This window comes from Argopecten irradians, chromosome 11 (assembly GCF_041381155.1).
Source record: "Argopecten irradians isolate NY chromosome 11, Ai_NY, whole genome shotgun sequence".
In the NCBI taxonomy this organism is placed as follows: Eukaryota; Metazoa; Mollusca; class Bivalvia; order Pectinida; family Pectinidae; genus Argopecten; species Argopecten irradians.
Window position 1 is genome coordinate 20339147 of NC_091144.1, and position 15993 is coordinate 20355139.

The following is a 15993-nucleotide window of genomic DNA, read 5'->3' on the forward strand; positions in this document are numbered from 1 at the left end:
GGGAAAAGCTAGGAAAAATTGAACACCCTTCTCATTTGAAGGAATCTGAGATTTTACAAACTGGGATGGTATAATTTGAAGTCATAAATCAGTTATAAATGTATGCAAACGAAAAAGTTAACTAAAAGGATATTAAACGAGTGTTCATTTCATATGAGTTTTTTATAAGGGCGCACGAAGGGCACGAAATGCGAAGCACTTCTAAGGTAACAGATACACGAAAATATAAGAAAAAACACAATCTTCAAAATTCTCCGGTACTGCTCTCTCCAGTAATTATATATTTAACTAATGCAAATGCATAACAGGAGTAATTAAACGCTTTTTATTGTTTTTTAAATAATAATAATAACACTTTGAAAATTAAAAGCTAAAGAAAGCAGTCAAAATATCCACCAAGACGAAGATGAGCACAAGGAATCATGACTCACATAACGCCAACAAATGGCGCAAAATCATAGGATTCGCATACGCGGCAGTCCAGGCCTTGAATGGACACAGAGAAATCCGAATCTTTGAGCTCATTTCTATGAGTTTATGCTAGACAATTATTACATCATATACTTCTATAGTTTAAAGTGCGTCCTTTTATTTCTAAAGTATGTCTTCTACATGAAATAGAAAATAAAATAAACAAGTAGAGCTTCGCTCTTCCTATGCCGTGCATGATCCGTATTAAAACAAAGTCTAAGAAGTTGTTATTTTGGCAAGCAATTTCAAGACATGCAAAACTTCAGCTATATCGAAGTATGTAATTTTGAAAGTGTTCACTTTTTCGAGATATGCGAAATTTCATATATATTGGAACTTGAAAGTGTTCACTAATTCGAGATATGCAAAATGTCAGCTACATTGGGGTATACAAACCTGAAATGGTTGACTGATTCGAAATATGTAAGATGTCAGCTGAATGGGGTCTATACAAACTTTAAAGAACCAACTCCGGCAGACGACAGCTACTTTCACATTCAATAAGTTCAATCCCGTCTTTGTATTATGCAAAGCTACCTCCTTTATGGGTAGGTATTCTTTGTGACGTCATTATTTTGTGAGCAACATTCACGTAGTTTCCTCTGAAATGTTAATCTCTCCCATAGTTCATTGCGGTCCTCCGATTTGTGTAGGGCCAAAATGAACCCTGGGAGACATTGCTTAAATATTTACTTTCGCATACATATTACGTCATAATCAATAACTACCTGCAAGGGCAGATAACTCTGTATCGTGCAAATAGAGAATACCGAAACCTAATATATGTACTGTTGTTATTATGATTATCATAGCGTTATTCACTATAATTTTTCCTCTATTGATCCTGTTGCAATGATACTGATGGCTGATCTATAATATACCCATACGGTTCTTACACAGTTTTAAAAACTTACATTGTAAAGACCTGCCATACGGAATTTTAACAAAGACCATAAACTCCGTTAGGTCAGTCTGCTAAACCATTTCAAAAATCGAGACATGATCACAAGATGTTAGTAATATAAGCCACACCTCGGGTTCTTTGTGATTGTCTTTAATAGATACAATGGTTACTTATCACAAGTCATTGATGCTTTGAGAAATAGATAAAAATTACATGTAAAAAAAATAATAGTTAATACAAAAAAAAAAGTTATAAATCAATAAGTCATAAATAAATAAAAAAAAGTTCTATAAAATTGGAATAGAGAAATCTTCTCGCTAGTCAGGCTGTCAGTGCTGTTGTCTTATTTTTTATGTTATATTATACAATAGTTACTTCGGTGGCTGGCTTTTCTGTCGTTGTTGAGGAAGGGGTATTTGAACTAGGTCCCGATTCGGGGTTGTCCGCCATGACAACTGAAAAAAGTATGCAATATAACTTAAGTTATTGTGTATTATTAGGCCATCTATTGAAATTTAGTGCAATATGAGTATCTGCTATAACGACTACAACTACAATATTTTACTATTTTTTTAATTAACCATGTACACGTACCTACCAAATGTGTGCACGTCGTTGACGCGTTAGAAGATTTTGAGTGAGGTTGGTAAACACAAAAGGAACGATTTGATCTTATGATACCTGATTTTGAATTCATTCATGTTCATTTCTAAAATGTTTGTATGAAATTATGCAGGCTTACAGTGTATCACATTTTTAGACAGACTTCCTAGATATGAATATGCTACTACTCGCCACATACAGGAGGATAAAAGCAATTGACAAATCCCGTAATTGAGATATATGCATGCTCATTAAAATTATTTAAGCGTTAAAGATGCTCCACCGCTGACAGAGCAAAAATGAATTCGTCATTTGAACATTAATTGGTGTCTAATCGTTTATATATATGCCTAATTAACACAAAAAATATATAAAATAATTTATTTCGCCTTTGGTGCATGCGCAATCAGTACTTCATTCCATATAGGATATAGTGTCACGGAATTTTTTTGGGGTGCAATTAATTATTTTTCATATTTTTAACTTGAAGTAAAATAAGAAGCTCAAACTTTTCAGTGGTGGTCATGGTGTAAAGTAAGTAACTTTTGTAACTGAAGAAAAATACTTAATCGTCTGCTTCTGATTTTGATAGTGAAAAAATACCATTTGTCAGCGGTGGAGCATTTTAAATAGAAATTTATCTTAATTTCGAAGGAGTATCAGAAAATGTTTTTTCTTCCAAATTTTTGTTACGCGGTTCACACAATTTCCAAACAATAATTTTTCATATTCCGATGAAATTAGACCATTGTGGTACATATGCTTATAGTTAATTATTAGATCACATGATAAAATACAATAAAACGTCAATATCTCTATTTTGACGTCAAGATATCATTGGGTTTTTGCGCCATACTTAAAACAAGATAATACAAGAAAACTGATCAGAAAGTCAGATTGAGTATGAAAACAAAGAAAAAAATAGTTATATTATAATAAAAATTTTCATATTTTACATAAGCTGGTATTCTTATCAAAGTTTATTTTTTTTATCTTGTATATGTCCTTATCATATATCCACTCGCGATTTTCTGAATAATGAAACATATATTTTAATATTTGCAGTGCAATATTATGGGGAAATTCATACCGAAACTGTCCTTATTTGGGTTAGACACGTCAGGTGTAGATGTTGGTTCGATTCTTTTCCTTTCTACCCACATGACTCTGGCCACCACTAGTGAACATATGGCCAGCACAGTAAACATAGTCCCTCCTATAGCACATCCTATAATTAGTCCCTTTCTGTCAGAAAAAAAGATAAAATAACCAGTTACCTTACCATAGCTTACATCTACTTAAAGTATTTCTTGTAATTTTCACCATCACAAACTCTCATAAAACATACAATGTGTGAATATGGATGCTTATATGTGATGGTTCAGATCCATGAAAGCACCGAAATACTATTGACATAGCGGTAAATGTTGTATAAAATATCACACGTTTTGAAAGAACCGCCACAGTCAACGCAATGTTTGAAACTTTCGGGTAATATCGGAAAATCGAGTTACATCACCTGACCGACATCGGCGATACCCGTTTACATGTAGATCGGAACCTCCCGAGCCATATCACGTGGTCAATATCGGCAATACACGTACACATCTGAATAGATCGGAACAGTTTGGATATTTCCGAGCTATTTTAAACGTGTACACGTTAAAAATCAATATTTTAATTTAATTATTTAATAACTTTGCGAATACGAACTTTACAAAAGTCGGTAAATATCGAAAATTTAAAACTTAGAGAGGCGGAGAAAAATATGTAGAACACTCTAAATACTTTTTCTATGCCAAAAATACAAGTCACAGACCATACATCTTTAAATATACGTGTCCGATGACTGGGTGTATTGAATAGTCTCTATTTCTGTCTTATAATTCCAATGCTTGAATTTTCGCTCTATACACGATTGACATTGAACACGTCTTCGACTATTAACCAGTTTAAACAGTAACCGTTTAAAAAACAAACACAAACTAAAAATACATGGTTTTTTTAAAACGACTCTATGTTTAACACTACAAGGGAGTGGTATGGATTGGCGGTTTAGCATATCTTCACATGGTTATGTGTTATTATATCGATTTGATATAAAAGAAAATAATAAACTACTTAGTATATTGGCTGATTTCGCCTCACAAAAGCGATTATCATCGTCTTTTCGGCCCGCTAAGCATCGTCTTTTCGCAGCGCCAGAACGAAATGGCACATATCATCCACCATAATTAGCCCAATAACAACTGTTGAGTCAATAGGCAGCATTTCAACACAAGTCATTATAGGACATGTCTTTCCGAATACAAAATGTACATATACGAAGAATGTAACATCAATGTGCATTTATCACATAATCCGCCTGATATCCACTGTTATCGACCAAGTGATATTTTTGCTTAAACCATTAGTGTAACATATAATAGCAGTTTTCATTGGTTGTGTAGGACAGAAAAAACATTATGACGTCATAACAAATACAATAAAGGGTCGTTATAATTGTTTTGGACAGTGGCTGAGTGTATGAAATGAACACCCATTTAAGGTCCTATAGATACATTTATAAATATAAAAAATATTGTTATTAAGTATATTATACAATTATCGACCTATTTTCAGGTGGATACGGTGAGTTATCAACCCGAGTGAGTGATATATCCCGAGACCGGAGACCGAGGGTTATATCATTTTCGAGTGTTGATAGCTCACCGTATCCACCTGAAAAAAGGTCGTTAACTGTTTTATTATATGACATCTATAAGATATTGTCCCGGTTCTTCAAAAAGACTTAAGTACAATAAACAAGGTAATATTTGCAAAATAATGTTCCTTGTACGAAAGTAGTTTATCTATTACATGTAGTATATGGAAAATATCCAAATGCTTCTTGCTAATGTTTTAGACTAGTAAAACCGGAATATTTTATCGCTGCATCAACTGCCCGTCTGGCATTCTTGAACGTTTTCCATAAATTGAAGTTTGCAGTTGATCACCGTTGTTCGCAGTAAACTTGCTGCCTTACGCCAAATATGTTGCTGATAGATAAACCAGACGTTATTGAGTAAGGAAACTCTCGTTACGCTATATTTAGGTACGGCTCGACGTCAAAAGTGATTATGACGTCACATCTAAAGGGAGTTTCCCTCGATCTATTTTTGACACAGGTTACTGGACTCGCGAGAGGTATCTGGACTGAGTCCAGTAACCTCGCGTGCTTTTCGCCGCCGATTTCGGGGTTGATATCGCAGTTGATGAATACTTCTGAGAAACGTTTCGGCCAATCAAAATACAGCAAAAACACCAGTCATAAAATAATATCTGTTATACCCACCTAGATTCCGTTTTATCTGATGGTTTGTAGGAAGGTGTTTCAGGTACGTAACTATAGCAACAGGTTTTAAACGAGTAAGATACGGTATATGAATAAGTATTGTACGTATATCCTTCAGTTATTGTACAACAGCTATCTGGGCAGTACTTCGCAGAATAGTAACCAGTGAAATAATTATAATACTGATGACGATTGTTGACGTCTATGGAATAACGTCCATAGTAGCTGTTAAAGTAAGTTTGATAGAAACAACCCGATACATCGCTCATAACAGGAACTCTGACCTGAAACAGAAAGAAAGCTAAGAACTGATATTTTACCTGCTTTTTTAATATTTATTTAGAAATTAATTTGACCATTATGACATCACCGTTGTCCGTCAACGTATCCCAACTATCAACATGTCTATTACATCTCATAGATTTAGGAAAATGAAGAAGATTAACAGACTAATGATTGGACAATTCAAACGTTTAACATCCTATTCACATATCGATTAGGTATAATAAATCTGATGATCAAATTACTATACCTAGGATGTTGAGACTTACTGTGTTATCCCGCCTCAGACAAGAATCCCTATTGGTTAAAATGACGTCACGTGATATAGTCGTATCAGGTTAGTAGAAATCGTATCAGGTTTGGATAATAGAATTATCGTTCTTTGCCCCTAACGTCATTAACAACAAAATGGCGGTCAAGTAACGCTTCGCGACGACGGCACTCAAAGAGATGGAGACAAAATGTTTGAATGATAGCGCTGATGACCGCTTACAAAGCAAACCGAAATCGGCAACACTTATTTAGGATTATTTAACAGAAATGGACCATGACAACGCATTCTAGTCTTCAATAAGGTGAAAATTGTTTTTTAGCTATGAGTCGTTTTGGTTTCCATACTCAGTACATAATGCATAGGTCACTAACAAACTGTTTAACTAATAATATAAGACACGTTATTTCCTTTACTTACCTATCAATATAATAAGTAGAATGTTCCACAGATACAGGTAGGTGTTAGTAATCATGGCGGCACCAACAAGGAAGATATACTTATGTCTGTTTACACAGTGACATCATATATAGGTAGGTTATTTACAGCTTAATTCTGTCGAAATATTCTCATGTCTTTCTTTTGTCTTTTCGTAAGTGCCATCAAATTTAAAAGGCAAGGACTAAACAAAGAAACAGGTTCGCGATTATTTATATAAAGCAATAATGCAAAATGTTACGACGATATTGTAAATGACCTTGAAGTGTAGGTAGTTACACAATGTGACTCATACGCTGTACATGCATACTTGACTGAAAACAAGTCCCTTTAAAACTTGTGATACTAACAAACCGCGATAATATTTGGAATGCATACAGTTTATATATCAATACATAGTATCTGAAGACATGAATTTGAACACAAGAACATGATAGTTCAATAGTATGTAAGGGTGTTCACCCTATTTTTGTCCATAACCGCTTTTCTAATAGCGGGATTTTTCTTGCATTATTTCTACTCCCGTATCATTTCTCTGATTAGGAATGAATATTGATCGAAAAATGAACAATTTATTTATTTGATTATTGGATTCTCAGAATGTTGGTAACTTTTGTTGATATATATATTGATATATATATATATAAAGCTTTGTTAATGATCAAACAATCTTTCTGTCTCTCAAAAATTTACCATTTTGTCGAGAAAAGGTAGGATAAAGTGAGGATCCTTCTCATTTGAATGGAAAAAATTTTAATGATTTTATTTTTGAAAAAAAACCCCATTGGGATGTTATAATTTGCAGGCGCATTAACAGTGATAAATGTATGAAAACGAAAACGTTAAAAAAGAGAATGTTAAATGAGTGTTCATTTTATATGAGATGTTGTGAAACAAGTCAAGAAGTTCTAACTTTTGCAAGCCATTTCAAAAGATGCCAAGCTATATTGGAGTATGTAAACTTGAAAGTGTTTACTTTTTGGAGACATACAAAATGTGTATTTGTAAGAATCAAACTCCGACTGATACTTACATTTGCCTATAACAGAGTTACCTCCTTTGTGGGTAAGGATCATGTATGACGTCATTATTTTGTGAGCGAAACTCACGTCGTTCCCTCTGAAATGTCAATATCTCTCAGATTTCATTATGGTCTAATACTTTTTGCTATTGTGGGGACCGCAATGAATCCTTGGAGTGATTGTCAGCAAAGGAACTGAGAAGAGATTGGTGAAATGTACGACAGAACGTTCGCACACACATGAAGTCACAATAGATATCTACCCGTAAGGCCTGGTTAGTTGTAACATAAAATATAGAATATCGAAACCTTATTATTCACTTTAAATATATATTTCAGGAGATTTTTTCTATATTGCTCCTGTTATAATGATAAACAAATGTTTTTGTCTTTAATGTACCAATACGACACTTTCACATTTTGAAAAAAAAAAATCAATTCTAAGCCGTAGCATTATAACAAAGGGAGTTAACTCCGATAGTTCAGTTTATTTTTTATACGCTAAACCATTTCACAAAACGAGACATGGTCACGAGATGTTAGTTAAATAAACCAAAGCTCAAGTTCTGTGTGATTCTCTTTACTTGATTTACTTTATTATCACAAGCCATTTGTGATTTGAAAAATGGATAAATAAAATATAAACGAATAAATGAATGAATAAATAAATAGTAAATAGATAAAAAAAAAATAATGAAATTAAGTGTACGTATTATCAAAGTGGAATATGAGACAATCATCTCGGTATTCAGGCTCTCAATATAAGTGTTTTCTTAAAATAAATATAATTAGACAATAGTGACTTCGGTGGCTGGCTTGTCTTTTTGGTGAGAAAGGGATATCCGAACTGGGTCCCGATTCTGGGTTGTCCGCCATGGCAACTGAAAAAAGTATAAGATTATGGTAATATAAAACACCTTAAAACTAGATCGTGTTCCAGCTATCATTGTCAATCCATCCTTTTAGTACGATAAGGCCATTATTTATGGTTACAATAGAAACAGTGAAACACCTTAAGGTGAATAAAACTGCCCATTATTAATCTCACTAGAAAGATTATAATAAGACGAATATAAAATCTAGCTCAATCACTATACACCAAGACTTTCGGTATATTACTGTCGATGTATATTGAATGTATTCCATTTCAATACATTTGTAAATACCTTTCTTTCTGATGATTTAGAGTAGTAGGTAAAATTCCACAGAAAAATTATCCAACTTCCTGATTTCGCCAAAGCGTTTAAAAGTCATGATTGTGATCTCTGGTACAAGGAAGAAGTATAAGGTGTTCATTCGGCTATCAATGGAGCCTCAATATTATTCTATTTTTTTATCATTCGGCTATCAGTGGAGCCTGAATTGTTATTCTATTTTTAGATCAGACGATCTACGTCACTTTATCGAATGTTTAAAACTTTTACATACGAAATATGTATTCAAAGTTTTCAGATCATTTCCATCGACATTATAAAAAATATCAGAAAGGGATGGCTTGATAATTCTTCCACAGGTGGTCTTTTAAATTTAATATATTCAATTGAAAATGATTTGCTTTTCATTTTACGAGTTGTTCATAAAACACGATTAAATATGCTAATAAATAACCCAAACGAAGAGTACTAGTGATGTCTTTTTATAAAGAATATACTGTATGCTAATCCAATTCACAAATATATCATACATGACCAGTGTCTTAAAACAGTGTATTTTGGCGAGGGTAAGAAAGACAAGAGCTACTATTTTTCTGTGACCGGAGCCAACAATACAGCTTATATTTTAAGACGCTAACCATGTATACTTTTTATCCTGCAACATTTATAAAATAAATATACATATATTAGCTAAAATATACCAACGTTGTTGCAAATATGTCCCTCTTTTAAGCAATATTTCGCCTCGTCATTCGACGTCATTCGAATCGGCACACGTGCTGAAATTCTAAAATACAGCTGATTTCCGTCAGTGCCAAATACAACAAAAATATATATGGTAGGTGTTTTCCGACATCAATGCTGGTTGCAGGATAAAATGAATTGAAATGGCGAAGTAACAATTGTATTATTATCATTTAAAATATTATTCTTTTTCATACAGTTACATGTATGTAAAGTACTTTATATATTTGAAATCTAACTGGAACACCAGCCCTTTTACTATTTACGCTAAAAATAAATAAATAAAAGATTGTAATGTGAAATATTTTACTTTCAGTTACCAAGTCCAGTATATGTTACAATGGTTACTCCTACTACTACTCGTACTACAGCAGTTACTATTACCGGTCGTACTACTGTGACGGGTGATGTTGTGGCTATTACTATAGTAAATACTGTTGTGACAGGTATATACTGTACACTTACATATTTTAGTGGTAACTTTATTTTATAATGCTGTTATTACGGATGATGTTGATATTACTACATTCGATACTACTGTGAAAGGTTTGTATACTGTGCATTTACGTGTTATAGTGGCAACTTGGTATTCTTTACTGTGACGGATGACGGTATGAGTACCACTGCACTTAATACAATTGTGACATGAATCTTTACTGTGACGAGTCAAATAATGCTTCTATACCCCTGCTCGATTCGTTCTGAAATGTGACCGGGCGACGACCGGTCGATCTGGCAAAACAAGTATAACCGGCGTATTCCATCATGGCGGACATTTCTTCAGAGCTTTAGGAACATTTTGCTTTTTGCATCAAACATAATCAAAGACTGAATTTAAGTTGATCTAATAGATAACATGATATTCTAATTTGGTTAATATCATGTTATGGTAAACATTATTTACGCTAAACTTACCCTTAGCACGAGTAAGAAAAATACTTCTACGTATACGTTTACAACTTTTATATTAGACAAATTAAAAGCGATTAAATAGTCGACGCATGTGCGTGGTTGTCTCTGTTTCATAATAAATGAGTGATTGTTCTTCAGATAGTAATGGTAGAGTTAATAACATAATGTGTATTTGGAAAAAAGCGATGTTGCCAATAAAAAAATAGCTTTCAAATATTCGTATTTTTCGATTCCGGGCCAAGAACTTTTAGAATTCATAAATCATTAGAGTAAGATACCGTGACTGGATAATGTCATATGTTGTTTCGCCTTTTGGAAAATGAACAACCCCTCCATTCTCATTTTTTCTTCATCGTGCATGCTACTCTGTATAATATACACGTGTATGCTGATTTATTCCAAAAGAACAAATATAAGAAATTGCATCATACTGCATTAATCTCTTGTGTTGAAGTTTCTTATGAAATAGAAAACATATATGGTGACCTATTTCGGCCATGTCGCATTGTCGTTCCTTACAAAATCGCTCCGCGCGTTCCTGTTATAATGCACATTTGATATAATGTATGGTGCATTGTAATTTGTATTGTAGAATTACATACATATGAGATAATTTTCTTGCATAACAGCTTGGAATTTAATTACACATCACAAGACAATACGCGAAGCAATAGTGAGATAATGCGCGGAGTGACACTGCAACGTTACAAAAATACACTGTCGATGCGACAAATCTTATTTTCTCGCTAATGCGACAGAGCGACATGATTGTTTTAACGCACAGTCGCGTGATATCGACACCTGGCATTTTTGTCGCTCCAAACACTGTCGCTCCATGCATTGTTGCAATGGGCCACACGCCAATCATTATTTTTTCTTACTAAAATTCAACAGATCGCTGAAGCACCGATTAGTAAAGCATGAGTTATCTTATGCTAGGTTTACACTATGTTCCCGGCGATCACGGTAGCCCCGTTTGCCCGAAACGTGGTGCGCCGTGGAATTTTGTCTATTTTTGTCTCTGTATTCAAGTTGAGCTAGGTCTTGTGAAGTTTTGCCACGGTCTTTTACGGATTACGTCATGGACCGTAGATATACGGGAAAGTGCTGTTCCGGGAGGTTAAAGGTACACTACGGCTTTAGCACGGTCTATCAAGGATACCACTACGTTCTCACTAGGCCTGTTACGATCTGATGAGGTCTGCTACGTTTTACACGTTTTGATCAAGCTCTGATACGTTTCTCACGGTCCGCCAAGGCTTACTAGGGATGAAAGTCTGATACCGGGATTTTTTTGAAGCAAATGAAACAATATTTATCGCCGAAAATGTCATTTCAAACACATTTTAATTACAAATTATATTTGGTATGAATATATAAATATTATAGCCAAGTGTTTTTACGCCATTTTTTTTCTGTAATGGTTAATCACTTAATCTGTCTTTTGCAATAATAGCTTTTGTATAATTTGATGGTTTTAATGTGTTTGATAATGACTATTTCTGTTTAATAATAACAAATAATCCATGAAGTAGCAAATATGTACCAGGCCAGGCAATGATACTTCATCAGATATTGGTTGCAACGTAAAACCGTAATAAGACGTAACACGCCGTATCACGTCGGGCTTTCAATCGCTACAAGCCGTGATGTGCCTTGACAGAACGTATCGAAACGGTTATCATCCACCTTAGCTTGCCGTCAAAACCTTGACAAACCTTGACAAAACGGCACAAAACGTGCAGCCAATCTGCATCAACCGTGATAAAACGTGGAAAAAACGCAACAGAACGTCACAAAACTTGAAATCACCGTTAGATTCGGGAAACGTGCTTGCTGCCCGTTCCACCACGGACCGTCTGGAAGTTTTGTTACGGCCTCGCACGCATTGTTACGTTTTGATACGTCAATCCCGTTTTATGACGTCCTGTGGCGTTTACCATCTGTACCGTGACTGCCGTGGCAAATTTTTTGACAGTTTAAAAATCTGGCACGGCATCCACGGTAATCACGACCGCTCACGTTTGTCTATCACGTCCTTCTGCGTTGTCTCAAGTTGTCTCGCGGTCACCACGTTTTGTCCACGGTGGCCCGAAACGGGGCTGCCGTGGCCGCCGGGAACATAGTGTAAACCTAGCATTAATAAACTGGGTTTAAATTGATACCTTGGTGTGGCATTGTTGTAACTTTACTATTTTATTAATTTATTTCTTACTACATGTCACCAGTAGAATTTTTTTTCTCATGACTTGACATAGGAATTAACAATGCCCGTACAATCATATTCTCAATTTGAACATTCTTTCTGAATTGTGTATTTACAATGTACATGTAGGTATAATACTACACACATATAAATCTATTTTCTTATGTTACACTCTGAATTACATGTGTTTGACGAAAACGATTCATTAGAACTTTAAAATGTGTTGTTTTCGAAATTGTAAAATCTCAGAATAAACCTTAAAAATCTGTTTTTATTGTTATTGTTACACAGTCCAAGAGAAGTCCTTGAAATTTTATAAATTAAATTTACAAATTTTATTATAATCAGGCTAGAATGTACATGCACAAGCATTTGGTTCTATAAAATCCATGATACCGTACGTATTACACTATATAGAGAAAAAACATGTATAGAGCAAAACCTGGGCTATATATATATATATCTAAGTCTATACATCACTGCACATTTCGATGTATTCGCTTCATAAATGTATATCTACATACCTGTGTGTATCAAAAGAGGTTTCAATTCCTGACCGTGAATGAATACAACAAGAAAATCATGATGTTTGGAGAATTTATGTCTGAACGGAATGAGTTTTGCTTAACGAGAGTTTCGTCAACAAATATCTAACATTTATTCCGCCATCTTGCGCCAGAATTAGCCGGTGATTCAAAACCGGCTTACCCGGCGTACGCCGATCGCGCAACCGGCGCATTTTTTCTTTGAATCGAGTGACTTAGCCGCCTCGCCGGGTCGCCGGCGGGCGCCCGCTCTTGACGAATCGAGCAGGGGTTATGTGTATTACAAGTGTCTGGGAGTGAGAAGGCAAGGTAAAGCTATCAAATATCACGAGAATTTGTCTCACGTTGCGTGCGGGAGAAAATACACTATAAATCGCGGGTCTTCCACCAAACCGTAACAGTTGGTAATCCTGCCTTATTATAGTTGTACAAATTATGTAAGGGTTTTATAACAAATTAATGTTAATTCATATTTATTGTAACGTCTTATACCCAGCGTCTGAATATGTATCATTGAAAGATTATTTAAATACAACAATTATCCATATCGGTTGTGGTTCTCTATCTCCAGTGCTAATGATGGAACTATAGCCGGGCCAGTAATTGGAGGAATCATCGTCATAGCTGTCGTCGCCGTCGTTGTCGTCATCTGCTGTAAAGCCAAGTTCATAACCAGGCGGCGAACTGGAGTCGGGGTAGCAAATCAAAACAGAACTACTACTGTCAGTAAGTCGGAAGTAACAAAAGGAGGAGTGACTATATACTCAAGTTTGAAAAATACGAAGAGTTTAGCCTTAATGCAAGTTCATATAAAGGCTAAGGACTGGAATAACCAAATAAACGGCAACCAGATTTAAGTTTATAGAGCTAAAACGATAAATCTAGAATGAAAACACATAATGTCATTCACACATATAAATGTGCTAGTACAGTATACATTATGTATAATGGGTTTTGCTAAGAGATTATGACGTAATAGTCTTGTTAAAGAAAATAAGGACGCATTTATGATTACAAAGTTTTGTGATAACATACATTATTTTTTATTCCAGCTACTGTTTCACAGCCTCAACTACCTCCGCAACCACAGCCAATGATGCAGCCATACGGACAACCTCCCCCATACCATTAGCTGGGAATGGCCTACCCCCCTCCACAACAGTACCCTCCCCCTCCACCACCCGGAGGCAATCCAGCCTACCTACCGCCTCCTCCCCCAAAGTATTAGACCATCTGATTTGGAGTCTTTTCATTGCGAAGTTTTTTCTTGTGAAAACATTTGACCTTTTATACCAACGCGTTAGAAAAATTGAATTATTTCTCCCCCTTTCTTATGACGTAATGCACGCATATCAGTGACGTAGTGATGGCGTATTTCACGCATACCAATGACGTAGTGATCTATCACCAGAATAGATAAGTTTGTAGAACGATCATTGGTAGAAATCATAATAAAATGAACTGTAAACATTTACAGAGCGAAACGATCGCATGCACGATGATGTGCACTTTGCTATTTCCAGGTGTCACAGATGGAATTCATACATTGATGAACTCTATTGTTTTGTCTCGTGTTCGGTATTTCATACAGGTATAAACCTTGACCTCATAAAACTTTAAAATATTGCTTCATTAAGTTGTTATTATGAATCTGTCTTTCACTCTTGCATGATATGATATTTTATTATTTGTGATTTAACAATGAGGCGATAGGTCTTCACACGTTGACCAATGATTTGTTTTTGCTATTTGGATTGTTATTTATCTATAATTTATCTGTAAATATGCAATGCATGATCAAAGTAAATGTACATTTCAATCAATGATTTTTTTCTGTTTAAACTATTATACTTAGATTTTATATGGTCTTTATAAAATTAAAACTCTGTAAATAATCAAATAATCTTTCTGTGTTTCTCAATATTTTACCATTTGATTCGGGAAAAGCTAGGAAAAATTGAGGACCCTTCTCATTTGATGGAATCTGAGATGTTACAAACTGGGATGGTATAATTTGAAGCCGTAAATCAGTTATAAATATATGCAAACGAAAAAGTTAACTAAAAGGATATTAAACGAGTGTTTATTTCATATGAGTTTTTCATAAGGGCGAAGGGCACGAAATGCGAAGCACTTCTAAGGTAACAGATACACGAAAATATAAGAAAAAACACAATCTCCAAAATTCAATCCTACACACTGACAGCTTCAGTTTGCGGCCGACATTTTTACATACATATGGGGAGGTTGTGCGTTGCTCCGGTACTGTTCTCCCCAGTAAATATATATTTAACTAATGCAAATTCATAAAGTGAGTAATTAAAACTCTTTTTTATTATTTTTTAAATAATAATAATAACACTTTGAAAATTAAAAGCTATAAAATGCAGTCAAAATATCCACCAAGGCGAAGATGAGCACAAGGAATCATGACGTCACATAACGTCAACAAATGGCGCGAAATCATAGGATTCGCATACGCGGCAGTCCAGGCCTTGAATGGACACAGAGAAATCCTATCCTAATCTTTGAGTTCAATTCTATGGGTTTATGCTAGACAATTATTACATCATATACTTCTATAGTTTAAAGTGCGTCCTTTTATTTCTAAAGTATGTCTTCTACATGAAATAGAAAATAAAATAAACAAGTAGAGCTTCGCTCTTCCTATGCCGTGCATGATTCTTATTAAAACAAAGTCTAAGAAGTTGTTATTTTGGCAAGCAATTTCAAGACATGCATAACTATATCGAAGTATGCAATTTTGAAAGTGTTCACTATTTCGAGATATGCGAAATTTCATATATATTGGAACTTGAAAGTGTTCACTAATTTGAGATATGCCCAATGTCAGCTATATTTGGGTATACAAACCTCAAATGGTTGACTGATTCGAAATATGTAAGATGTCAGCTGAATGGGATTTATACAAACTTTAAAGAACCAACTCCGGCAGACGACAGCTACTTTCACATTCAATAAGTTCAATCCCGTCTTTGTATTATACAAAGCTACCCCCTTTATGGGTAGGTATTCTTTGTGACGTCATTATTTTGTGAGCAACATTCATTTAGTTTCCTCTGAAATGATAATCTCTCCCATAGTTCA

At 34.7% G+C, this 15993-nt stretch overlaps 1 long non-coding RNA gene and 1 pseudogene across 2 annotated transcripts; one reads left to right on the forward strand and one right to left on the reverse strand.

The window, feature by feature from the left end:
• Positions 1–7: 7 nt before the first annotated feature.
• On the reverse strand, positions 8–6355 carry LOC138334953 (uncharacterized; annotated as a pseudogene).
• LOC138334956 (uncharacterized) lies at positions 5972–14609 on the forward strand. Of its 2 annotated transcripts, none has more exons than XR_011210211.1 (4): positions 5972–6169; positions 9539–9668; positions 13457–13611; positions 13938–14609. It is a non-coding gene; the product is annotated as an uncharacterized lncRNA (long non-coding RNA). The 2 variants fall into 2 exon arrangements; XR_011210212.1 differs by lacking the exon at positions 5972–6169 and adding an exon at positions 6246–6398.
• Positions 14610–15993: the final 1384 nt, after the last annotated feature.